This window comes from Sarcophilus harrisii, chromosome 4 (genome assembly GCF_902635505.1).
Source record: "Sarcophilus harrisii chromosome 4, mSarHar1.11, whole genome shotgun sequence".
NCBI lineage: Eukaryota > Metazoa > Chordata > Mammalia > Dasyuromorphia > Dasyuridae > Sarcophilus > Sarcophilus harrisii.
In genome coordinates, this window is record NC_045429.1 from 5,049,065 (window position 1) to 5,063,025 (window position 13,961).

Consider the following 13,961-nt stretch of genomic DNA (forward strand, 5'->3'; position numbering starts at 1 on the left):
CTGCAGTAAAATACAGTAGGATCCCACCTTAAGATAGATACATTTTTTTTAATCCCAATCACAGTTCACTTAAAACTGTTTGGATAACCAAGCTGTTGGTATAGAGTTATAGGGTTCAAAGTACAGAAATTAACCCATGCAGAAAAGTTAATGTAGAACTTTTTCAAGTGGAAGATATAAATATACACTTCATGGATACCAGCAATACTGAGTGGGAGTCACTACTACCTCTCATTCACTTATCAAAAACTTAAGATTTCTACTCCTGCCTCATCTCTGCCACACAGAAACCCTAGCTTTTTTTGAAGATTAGTTAACTGCCTCTATGAAATGCTTCCTGATTCCCTAGTGGATTTTTAGGGGCGTGAATCTAAATTATTTTTTACTGAAGGGCACAAAGTGAGATGCAGTCTTGTTTCTGAATAAGATAAGGAAAAACTCACATATTAGAGTCTGATCACCTGAGGTGAAATTTGGGTTTCAAGAATGGAAGAGATGGAGATGAAGTTTGCATTGGAAGTGATATAGTTTGAAGGTAGTGGTCAATAAATATCTCACATGTTTATATACTTATAAACTTTATTGCATTGTGTTGGATGAGAACTAGAGTATATTAATTAGAGACTTTCCCTCCTGAGGTTTTTTTTTTTAATAACTGAATCATTTTCAAAACCATTTTTGACATTCAAATAACAGACCAACTTAAGTATACAAAAGAATCACAGACAATGAAAGTCAAGATCTAGGCCCATCTGTCCACACAAGAGTGCCAAGTTTGCTCTTCTGGTTGGACACATCTGCAACTGGATCTTTTTTCTTCAGAACATTTATGACTGCCAGCTTCCTTTTCAAGCATATGCACATTTCTCCTTGCTTTGAGATAGAACAGCAACTTGTGTTCCTTTGTTATTCACCATAAATCATAATGATGCTGGTCATTAATATATTATGTTTTGTGGCTAGATAAGAAGTGTTTCAAAGATGTTACAGGTCTGTAGCCATGCAGGCTTTTTAAAAAATTATTATTCTTTTCTTTCTCCCCAGGCAGTCTCATTCTCCAAACACTGGAAATGCCAGTTTGTGTCTTAAAGATAAGTTTAATTTCCTCATATTGATTTATGGCCAATGTACCCTGGAAGCCAATGCCTCCTTCCTTATTTTCCAGACAGCGTGTGTATTCTACAAACCAACCTAGTTTAGACAGTTGATGTCTGATGCTTCCTGCTGCTTTTTGGAGTTGATATAATTGCCCATCATTTCGTAAAGGTCATCACTCACTGAACAAAGATTTCTAAACACTTGCTGCCTTACCTGTATTGGGAACATTTCTTGTAGAGAAACCTGGTGATTGAAGGTTTGACCAGAACATATCTAGAAACAAGAATCATGATTGATGATTGTAGAAAGCACCCTCAAGTGCTGCAAATAGTCACAAGTAAAAATTTTTCACAAAAGTGGGATGGAAAATAACATCCCTTAAAAAAGATGAATGCAATAAGTCCTGTTCCTTAAGGTGCTCAAAGAAGTTAAGCATTTGGTCTTTGCCTTCAATTTTTTTCCCCATATGGATGAAAGGTGATTCCCTAAAGCTGATTAGGGAATTATATACTTATAAACTTTATTGCATTGTGTTGGATGAGAACTAGAGTATATTAATTAGAGACTTTCCCTCCTGAGGTTTTTTTTTTTAATAACTGAATCATTTTCAAAACCATTTTTGACATTCAAATAACAGACCAACCTAAGTATACAAAAGAATCACAGACAATGAAAGTCAAGATCTAGGCCCATCTGTCCACACAAGTCATCTCACTCAAAGAATCATATAATTCAAGGCCACAGGAGTGCCTGAAATAAAAGAGAGATGGAGAACTGCAAATACATACCTGCAAAAACTATTAAGGAAATAGGCCCTAGTGTTTTAGAAGTATAGAAGACTGACATCTGAACACTTTCCCAAGCTTTAGCCTCAATGAAAATGGGAAAGAAGAGTCACCTTTTAAGGAAATGTCTACTTTCATCTTCCACCCATAGTATTTGTTAATAAAGTTATAGATACATGCTATTTTTATCTTTTTAATAGAAAAGTACCCTCTTGTCTTTTGTTTGGGGTGGGGGGGATTAATCTGCTTGGCAAGTGGGGGAAAGAGCTCTATCTTTAATTGCTGTTTTTTGCACATTATTCCTTGATGGTTCTATCCTCCAAGCCGGCTTGTTTCTAAGGTCAACATTTGTAGGGAGTTTTTTAGAACTGTTGCTGTGAATCCTTGGAAGAATAAATAAAGTCTAGTGGAAGTTAAAGATAAAGATGATTTGCATCATTTCACTTCTTCCCAATCGTTCTTCACTCAGAAAGTGGATAGGGAAGCAGAAAGTCTTTTAAAGAAATGGTAGAATTTTAGACTAATCCAAGGTTAATGTCATACAGGCAATGTATTATTAGGGATTGCTCCTTGATATTATTAGGGATTCATCTTTATTGCTTAGCAAAGTTCACAGCACAAAGTAAGAACTTAATTAAAGTTTTTTTTTTATTTTTTTATTAAAGCATGATGAATTTAGAGTTAGAAGAAAGCTATTCCTATTTGCTGAATTTATATTTCAGAAAATGAAGTGGAAGTATCTTATCTAAGATTATACAGACAATAAGTGGACACGCTGAGATTTAAATACTGATCCTCTGATTCCTAACTCGGTATTTATTTTTCACTTAAGCATAAAAAATTTCTAAGTTTATTTATCTCACAAAAGAAAAGACAGATAATGTCTCCACTTCACTGGCCAATGTTCCAATCACTTCATTCAGGTGGAGATAAGGAAGCCAGTAAGTTGAGCTCATTGCTAGAAACAATTATAAGTAATAGTTTATGAATATTGGAACTGGAATAAATTAGGTGAAGTGAACAAATTTGGATAAAAAACTGAGAGTAAGGACATAGAGTGGGAGTAAGATCTCATGGATTGAGAAGGGTTATTTAATGTAAAGAAGAAATTTTAACTGGGATTCAAATAAAGTAGATATTGCACTCAGCTGTGCAACTACCTAGTTCTGTGACTTCCAAAAAAGCCATTTAACATGGCCAGATGATATTTAACTGAGAAGGCTAGCTATTACAACAGATGCCAAATTCAAGGTTCAAGAATATTTTGCCAAAATCTAATATTGGGCCATCAAATCACCAGATATTTAATGAGGATATCTCTAAAATACTAAGGTTCAAAACATCAATTTCATAAAGTCATTATATGACATGAAAATCATATTTAGAAAACCACTGAATAAAGGAGAAAATGAAATGAGGCTTTAGTGGACCACATGTTTTATATGAATCAGTTTTGTAATACAACTGGAAATAAAATGAAACAAACAAAAATTATGACATAGATTTGATTTATTGTAATAGAAGCACAATTTTCAGGTATCTGGTCAAAAGTGGTTAAAACACATTTGTATTACATTGTTCAGTTGTAGATATCACAATTTAGAAATGACATTGATATGATGAATCACTTATTCATGCTACACTGGTATTTACTGAAGGAGTTGAATAAAGCATATCCTTTAGAAGGAAGATTTATTGAGAACAAGAAAATAATTTTGAATTCTTAGAAAAGTTGTCATATGAAAAATAGATTATATTTGTTTTTTGGTTATACAACCAGAATTTTCATTGATATTTGAAAATTGGAAAGAAGCAAATTTAAACTAGATCATAGAGTAGGAGTAGGGGAAACCCTCCCAACAATTAACTTTATAAATTTATCAAGTAACATTTGATTATATGGAAAATTTAGTACAATACAAATTCATAATAATCATAACAAAAACAATAATAATTTTCATGGAATACTATAGGTCAGATGTAGCAAGTTAGGAGTGTTGCTTTTCTTAGTACTTGCCTTATTTGTGTAAATGTTAAATGAGTACTTTTGAAATGCATTATAGTTGTGATTCATCTCTAGATAAATAATATCATATAGTCATAATTATCCCTTCCAACTTTACAATGACTCCTAGACCACTCTCATTTTTTTTTATCACATAAGGGAATCATATAAGATGAATTCTAAATCCTTTTACGACTCTAATTCCCTGACTTAAGAATATATGTAACCCAACCAATTGTCTATTCTTGACCTGCCAAACCACCCCTTTCAGTAAAATAAGAAAAAAAAATCACTGGTTTGTTTATATTCTTATAATAACTCATTTTTGATCATTAGAGCAAAAATTATTACATTGATTATAATGAAATAGTACAAGGTGGTTAAGAAATAGAATAGTTGATCAGTGGAATAGGTTAGGTTCACAAGACACAATAGTCAAAAACTACAGTAATCTAATATTTGATAAACCCAAAGAGTCCAACTTCTAGGATAAGAACTCGCTGTCTGACAAAAATTTCTGGGAAAACTGGAAAATTGTATGGGAGAAACTTGGCATTGACCAACACCTAACAATCTGTACCAAGATAAGATTAAAATGGGTTCATGATTTAGACATAAAGAGTGATGCTATATACAAAGTAAAAAAGCAAAGGCTACTCTACCTCTAAGATCTGGGGAGAAGAAATGAATGTATGACCAAAGAGAACTAGAGTACATTATGAAATGGAAAACAGATACTTGTGATTATATTGTTAAAACATTTTTGTGCAATGAAACCAATGCATACAAGATTAGAATGGAAGCAGAAAATAGGGAAAAAATTATATCCAAGGGTTCCAATAAAGACCTTATTTCTAAAATATATAGAGAACTGATTCAAATTTATAAAAATAGAAGACATTCTTCAATTGATGAATTATCAAAGAATATAAACAATTTTCAGATGAAAAAATTAAAACCATTTCTTGTCATATGAAAAAATGTGCTAAATCATTATTGATCACAGTAATGCAAATTAAGAAAACTCTGAAATATCACTGTACTTTTTTTATACTGATTAAGATGACAGGAAAAGATAATGATGAATGTCAGAGAGAATGTGGGAAAACTGGAACACAAAAACATTTTTAGTGGAGTTGTGAACTGATCCAACCATTCTACAGAGCATTGTAGAACTATTCCCAAAGGGCTAACCAAATTGTGTATACCCTTTGATCCAGCAATGTATATACTGAGTCTGTATGCCAAAAAAAGATCATAAAAAAGAACAAAGACCCATATGTGCAAAAATATTTGCAGCAGCCCTTTTTTTTTTCTAGTGGCAAGGAACTGTAAACCAACCAGATGCCCATCAGTTGGGGAATGCCTGAATAAGTTATGGCATATGAATGTAATGGAATATTATTGTTCTATAAGAAATGATCAGCAGGATGATTTCACAAAGTCCTGAGCTCCATGATTAGTTTCTGATTGATGATTAAACAAAGCTCAAATTAGAAACTAATTGAGTGTAGGGCAGAAGAAGTTGGAAAATGGAACCATTGGAAGAGTCACAGTTGTTTTCAGAAGTATCATTCTGGGGGAAAATCAGAAAACAAAAACAAAACAATATAAGAACCTTGAAGTCTTAGAAAAATCAGGGAAATTGAGGTGAAAAGCAGTTAGGAAGAAATATTGTGTGTATCTTGTGACATACTGTTAAGGCTTTTATATTGTTTGATAGAGTATAGATTTAAAGCAAAAATTGAGGGATGCCCATATTTGAGCACTTCTTAGAATGATCCACTAGACTTTAATCTAAACCCTTCCTTCAAAGTTAAAAGTTGAAATTCAAGATATGTTTTTCATAAAATTAAAATCACTAAAAATTGCAGGTGTCATTTCAAGTCCTATGCTTGATGCTTCCATTCAGAAATGATGAAATTACATGCACAGAACTTTATCTCAAGCAATCTTGGATTCCCAGTTCCACTAATCAATAAACCACTAATTATTTAATTTCTAAGAGGGTCTTGTATACTGCAGAGAAGGAATATGGGTTTGATAAGGACAAATAGGCAGTCAGTTCTACCACTCCATTGATAGTTTATGAGAAGCATCATGGTCTAATTGAATGATTTAGGTTCAATCACATATCATATACTTACTCTTTCATTCCTTTCTGTTTTCTATTCCTGACTTTTTGCCTTAAAGGTCATTTAGTCACAGGGGCCATCTCATCCTGGAAGATCATTTGCTCAACCCATGGCCCCTTCCTGGGATTGATCATTTTTTTTTTGAAATCTTCCATTTTAAGGAAAATACCATAGAAGTCATGATCACTCCTTCATTCTTTTTTCTGTCTCTGTTCCTGATTTTATATTTCTAAGAACCTTTATAAAAAGTATTTTCTAATATTTTCTAAACTTCCCCCACAAATTGTTGGTTACAACCATTGTGTCATCATCTTATTATACTTGCACAGTTTTTCCTATATTTCTTCATAGAGGACGCACTCATTGTCCTAGAGGGTTGGAATTTTATTACTATTACTAACATTAATATAATTCCTACTATCTTTATATATATTGAACACACAGATATACCACACTCAATCAATCAACTGTAACCCTTCACTAGTACAAAATATTCAGTTCATCTCCTTTTTCATTTAATACATTTCTCATTGTTATCCCTAATACTACTTATTGAGCATGGCTACACATTGAAAACATATGATAGTTTCTTCCTGACTCCTCTGGACAGCTTTCCTTCATGTCTACCAACTCATTGACTATTGACTTTTAGGTAATTTATGATATAAAGTTTTTAAATGTTGTAGTTCATGTCTTTCCATACCATTGTATTTTTTTCAAATTAATTATTTCTAATGGTAGAATGGAGGATTACTCTTAAAACCTTAATCTATTCTCTTTTTTACAGTAGCAAAGGATTGCATAGTTTGGCGCATTTCAGAGTCCATAGTTGAAGAGAAAAGTATTTACCTCTCAGCCCACACCATCCTATTTCAGAATGGACTCTTGTCTAAAGTACTAAATGAAATACAGATAAAAGCTTGATCCTCCTCCCACATCCAACATGAAGCACTATAAAAAGAAATACACTTGAGTCTGACTGATTCGTTTGGTATTGATCTGCTTCAGTGGACTTGTCATATTAGCTGAGTCTGCCTCTGAGAGTCCTGTCCCTGAACTGCCAGCATTCAGTGTTTCTGTCCTGGGCATGTTGTCTTCATGGGTTCCATCTCAGTAAGTGCCCAGGGTAAGATCCATAACATTCAGTTGCCAGAATCAAGGAAAATGCTACTGAAGCTTGAAAGTGAAATTCCAGAGGGGTGGGGATAAGTCATCTCAGGGGTACTTTATCAAAATTAGCTTGCCACAGGTGACAAGCAAAGTCCCAAGAGGGTAAAAAAAATTGGTAGCTGCTTTCAATCTCTTACAAATGAGCTTAAGAATTTATCTGCACATATTTATGTGACTGAAAAGCAGACTCTTCAACAAGCAGTCAGTTCCTTAACAAGAGTTATATATTGAAAAATAAGGTAAGCTGTTGGGTGCTTTCTAGAGCACCTAAGTTGGGGTAATAAAATGTAACATTGGAACTAGCTCTCTAGAGGACCTTGGGACCAGCCTGAGTCCTTGGTCTTAGGGCAGGGATGATGAAGCAGGGATCCACGAGGATGGTCAATAGATGGAGTCTGTTTATTCCAAATTCTTTCACCTTTATATACCCTAATACCCATATATAACCAAAGCACACTGTGCATGTGCTAAATATATATTGTGTATTTAGAACCTCAAAAACAACTTGCTATTGTATGTAGATGACTCTTTGCCACCTGGTATCACTGCTTCAATCACAACACAGGTTGTCATGCCCCCTCCCCCAGATTTCTCAGGAAAGCCAGGAACTCTTAAGGGAGATGGGGAAACAAACCAGACATTGTCAGGAGGTTCCCTCTGGGCTGAAGGGTCTTATACTCGCTCAGAGTTCCCCCACTATCTGTGACCCTCTACAGTAAACAACTTAGGGCTGTGGGAAAATATGAGGATACTGACCATCCTTCTTCTTTTGTATTAGTAGCATATGAATGTGGGGCACATAATATACTTAAATTTGGTGAATTTGTTAAATTTTCAGAAAAAAATTTTTTTCTCTTTTTGTATTAAAAAATAACAGTTTTTTTTCAAGGAGTAGCTGCATAGGGGAAAGGGGAGAAGCACTGAAATCCCAAAGTGATTACAGATATATGTATATGTGTGTATGTATGTATATATTACATGTATGCAAATTTTATGTATCTACATATATAAGAGGGGGAGGAAAAGATTAAAGAAGTAGCTAAGTGGAACAAAGTATTGTAGATAGAGCACTAAGTCAGGAATACCTAAATCTGGCCTAAATCAGGTACTAGCTTTGAGATCCTATAAAAGTCATATAACTTTTATTTACTTGTTTGCTCATCTATAAAATAGAAATAATAATAGCATCAACTTCTTAGGTTTGTTGTAAGGATCAAATGAGATAATTTATGAAATTTTTGGCATACTATTTGGCATAGAATAGGCACTATTTGAATGCTAATTAATAGATACACACAAAGCACACCACAACTAGTGATGTGTATGTATGTATATATTATATCACTATTTTATTTTTATTTTTTTCAATTACCCACAAGAAATTTTTGATACATAAAAAATGAGTTTAAAATTCTCTTCTTTCCTCTATTCCTCTTTCCTTGACAAAGCAAGTAATTTGATATAGATTATATAGATGAAGTCATATACACTTATTTTCATATTAACCACATTGAAAAGGAAAACAAATACCAAAAATATATATATATTTCAATTTGCATTCATATTTCATCCGTTCTTTCTCTAGAAAATAGTATTTCTTATCATAAATCCTTCAATACAATAAGTACTATTGTTTTGCTCAGAGTAGTTCGATCATATATAGTTGATAATCTTAAAATATTGCTGGTACTGTGAAGAACATTTTCCTGGCTTAGAATATTTAATTTTGTATTATATCATGTAACTCCTTTCAGGATCCTCTGAAATCATCTTGCTAATTATTTTTGTAGCCCAATAATATTCCATTACTATAATATATCACACCTTTTTCCGATATTCATCAATTGGTGATCATTTCCCAAGTTTCCAATTCTTTTATGCTATAAAATAGAACTGCTGGAAATATTTTTAAATATAGCTGAGTACCTCAGAGTTGCTTTGATTTGTATTTCTTTCATCAATAGTGATTTGGATTTTTTTTTTATGTGACTGTGGATAAGGCATTTATATCCTTTGACTATGCATCAACTGGGAATGATTTGTATTTTTACATATTTGACTCAGTATATATTTAAAAAGAGATCTCTAACTCATAATTTCTTATTATTTTATGTTTTCTTTCTAATTTTAAATTTATTGGGGCTTTTTGTGAAAAAAAACACAATTTTATGTCATCAAAATTATTTCATATCTTTTAATGTTGTCTCTTGTTTTGTCATAAATTCTTCTCTTATCCATAAATCTGACAGATACATTTCCCAGACTTCCCTAATTAGCTCAAGATATCTCCCTTTATTTCTAAATCATGTAACCATTTTGACCTTATTTTGCTATAATTTATGAATGTATGCCTATATCTAGTTTTTGCCAAACAAATGTGACAAGTCCTCAAACTATTGGGAATAACATATCATGTTACATCTATCCTAAGGAAGCTGTAATGTGAAACAGGAAGCAAGAAGCAAGCTGCACACAGAATAACAAATTGGTTTCAGATAGGAAAAGGAGAAAAAACTTTTTATTCTCACCTTATTTATTTAAGATATATAGAGAGTACATTAGTACATCACAAGAAATATCAGGCTAAATGAATCAAAGCCAACATTTAGGTTACTAGGAGAAACATCAACAATTTCAGATATTCACATACTACTACTCTGATGGCAAAAAGGGAAGATGGGGTTGAAAAAGAAAACTGTAAAAGCTTAACATAAAAAATAAAAACAACTATGATCTTGACAACTGATCCTATATCTCTCTGGTAAACAGAGGGAGAACTCCCACCAATACCACTGCAAACAAGACCTGCAAGCATGAAATTAAAGGATGTTTATTCCTTGGAAGAAAAGCTATGTCAAATCTGGATAGCCGTCGGAAATGCAAAGACATCACCTTGTTGTCAAGGTACATAGAGTCAAAACTGTTTTTTCCAGTAGCAATTTATGGTTGTGGGTCAGATGGTTAAAAAATACATATATACATATATGCATATATTTGTGTATATATGTATATATATATATATATATATATATATATATATACTTATTATACAGCAAAGAAACCAAATCATTCAATTCATTAAAAAATCAAGTCACACTGAAATTTATTAAAACGTCAAATAATGACTTTATTGAAAATTATTTTCCATTCTTTAGCTAGATAATGAGAAAACAGGACTCATTAACAAAAAAAAAAACTGGCATTGGGAAATATTGAAGGCAAAAGGCAAAGGCAACAGTATAGGATGAAATGGATAACTAATGCAGTGGAAACATTGAACTTGAACTTGCACCAACTTTAGGAGATAATAGATGATAGTTGGGCCTGTCATGATGTAATCCATAGATATCAAAAAGTTGGAAACTTCTGAACAACTAAACAACAATTGTTTACCTAATCTATTTCATTGATACAGTATTATACTTATTAGACATTACAAGATTTAATAATTACTACTTTGTAATAGAATTTGATATCTGATACTGCTAAGTCACTTTCCTTCACATTCTTACTCCTTTCATATTTTTATTTAGTATTTTATTTCTCATTCTTAAATGTAAAAACATTTTTGGGGGAGCTAGGTAGTGTAGTGGATAGAGCACCAGCCTTGAAGTCAGGAAGACCTGAGTTCAGATCTGGTCTCAGACACTTAACATGTCCCAGCTGTCGTGAGCAAGTCACTTAACCCCAATTGTGTCAGGAAAAAAAAATCGACATTCAACCTTTTAAACATCGAGTTATAAATTCTCTTCCTTCTTTCCTGTCCATCTCACCCATCATTGGGAATGCAAGTAATTCAATATAGGTTGTACATGTGTAGACTTACAAAATATTTCCACAATATTTTGTGAAAGAAAACATAGAACAAAAATATAGGAAAATAAAAATGTTTAAAAGTTATGATTCATTTCATTCTCTGGATAAAATTTTTTCATAGCTGCTTCAGAGTTGTCTTGCACAATTGTATTGCTAAAAATAATTCAAAACTGAACATCTTATATTATTGTTTTTGTCTCTAGTATATTTTATTTTGCATCAGCCCATGGAAATCTTTCCAGGTCTTTCTGAAAGCATCCTGCTCATTATTTCTTCTAGCACCATAATATTCCATCACAATCACATTCCACAATTTATTTATTCATTCTTCAATTGATTATATCTAATATTTACTATTAAGTCCTTAATAACTTCCCTTTCTTGTTTACCTTTTTAGGCTTCTCCAGAGTCTTGCATTTGGAAGTATAAAAACCCTTCTAACGGGAAGGATTGCCAAGAAAGATCTGTTGTTCTAGGTAAGAGTGGAAAAAGTCCAGTGCTAAGAATTTTTTGAGGGGAGAAAAGGGTGTTGTGCTGCTCTAGAATATTTTAGATTCATTATTTAAAGGTATTGGGGTAAAGGTTTGGGAGAGAGTTTGGAACAGTCTCTAACTTTACACCACCATCTTATCTTTGTTTTGATATTGTTAATCTTTTGTTCTTCCAGATAAATTTTATTAATATCTCCTGCCTTTATGAAAATATCTTGGTAGTTTGGTTGGCATAATAATAAAGTAAATTAGTTTACGTAAACCAAATACGTTGGTTATTTTTTATTATATTGGCTTTGCTTAGTCATGAGCAATAAATATATTTTTACTTATATAGAGCAGAATTTATTTGTGTCCAAAAAGATTTGTAATTATATTTATACGGTTCCTGAATTTTCTTGGGAAGTAAAAACCCAAGGAGATATTGCAAATGGAATTCCTCTTTTTCCTGTACTTTTTGATAATATATAAAACTTCTGATTATTTCTGTGGATTTGTTTTAAATTCTCCAATTTTGCTGAAATTGGTTATTTCAGCTAGCATTTAGGTGATTCTCTAGGATTCTCTAAATATTCCATCAAATGGTCTACAAAATGACAATTGACGTTTTTATTCTAAAAATTAATAAAGTTAAAATTTGATTCTGGAGAAAAGATGAAAATAAATATTTTCTTCTTTTCTATGAAGACTGAAAGAGCTATGGAAGTGGAAGACTGAAATTGTAATCAGATTAATTCCAGGTGTTGCTGTGATGTGTTTTTATCCAGATTTTTTTATTTCCTTCCTTTTCATTTTAATTTATTAAAAGCATAACTTGCTAGGTGTGGGAAAAGTACATATTTGTAAATTAAGTTGAAATAAGTATTAGATTTGTAAGATTTAAAAGGGTGGATTTTTAGGACAATAAATAGGCAGATATTTTAAAGAGATGCAATCTTCCTGTGGTGAAATCATGATCCCTTTGCAATGAAGATCTACAGATCTAATATATATGAAAGTCTTTACCCTTTTACCCCATATAAACAATTTCTAAACTGCTTTTATGAGTGCCTGAAATAGAAAGGAGTTATCAGAGAGTAATTCTGTTTGTCCATTTGTCTCTGCAATTGTATATGTGTGTGTTTGGAGGAGGGGGAGCTGTTAAACTTCTTTGCTAATCCCAGTAGAAAATACTCACATGATCTGAAACTTCAAATTGCTGGGCATCAAGAAATCTGCCTTATTTGCTTTAAAAAAAAAAACAGATGCATTTAAAATGATTGACACCTGTCCCATATTTTCATCCAATTGATATGACAGTGCCTTTGAGTTTCAACAGAAGGCTGTGGAATGAGATGGAGATGTCACAAAAAAAGGAAGCAAAAAAGATAAAGACTTAATATTTCAATGCAATTAAAGAAAGCTTTTTAAACACAGGGAAGGCATATTCAAACCTTTGTCAGATTTTAATTATATCATTTTCTCAGCTAAATTTGAATTACTTCTTATGTCTACACAAACTTAATGGAATCAATAGTTAATTAATTACTTTGACATCAGTAGTTACTTAATTACTTCCTAAAAATAAATTAGCTTATAGAATGATCCTGCATAAGTCCAGGCATAACCATTATTTTCTAGATGCCAAATTTTTGCCAGGGCTGAGCTTTTGCACAAACAAGCAGTGATTTGGCTGCTCTATTTAAATTCTGCTTTGTGATGCCATAGGATTACAGGCCTAAATGTCATGATAGACATTTAAGACTATCCCATCAAATCCTCTTATTCATTAGTTAAGAAAAAATAAGTTTATGGAAGCTCAATGATTTACCAAAAGTCACAGTTAGAAGGTATCAGTAGAAGTTTTTTTTTTTTTTTTTTAAAGAGGGTCCTCGATCCAAGATCAACATTTTCACATTGTAATCTCATCTATATAGGTATTATATTACACATTACAACCTATACACTTCTCCTTAGACTTTGTCATTTGATCAATGCTATTCTGTAAATACTTCATAGGATAGCTACTGAATGGAATGAAGGTTTGGGGGCCTTTCTTTTAATATTTCACAGATTACCAACTCAACAGATTACCAACTTGTTTGTACAAAAACTTTTCAGTTTGGTATAATCGAAATTTTCTATTTTGTGATCAGTAATGATCTCTAGTTCTGCTTTGGTCATAAAGACCTTCCCCTTCCACAGGTCTGAGTCTCTCTTTTTTTTTCTCTTTCTCTTTCTCGCTCTTTCATTTGTCTCTCTCTGTGTGTGAATAAAGTTACCTTTTAACTTTCTCCTTGGCAATGCTGAGGATACATTGGAATTCTTAGACGTCAAACTCATTCTGCCAGTAACTTGAAATCAGATCTCATCAGATCAAATTTCTTTTGTTTTCTTTATCCTGACATAACAAGAGTTGCCCTTTTTATCAGAGTACTAAAGTGTTTCAAAAGGAACCAATTCTAAAGGTTGAGGAAGATGA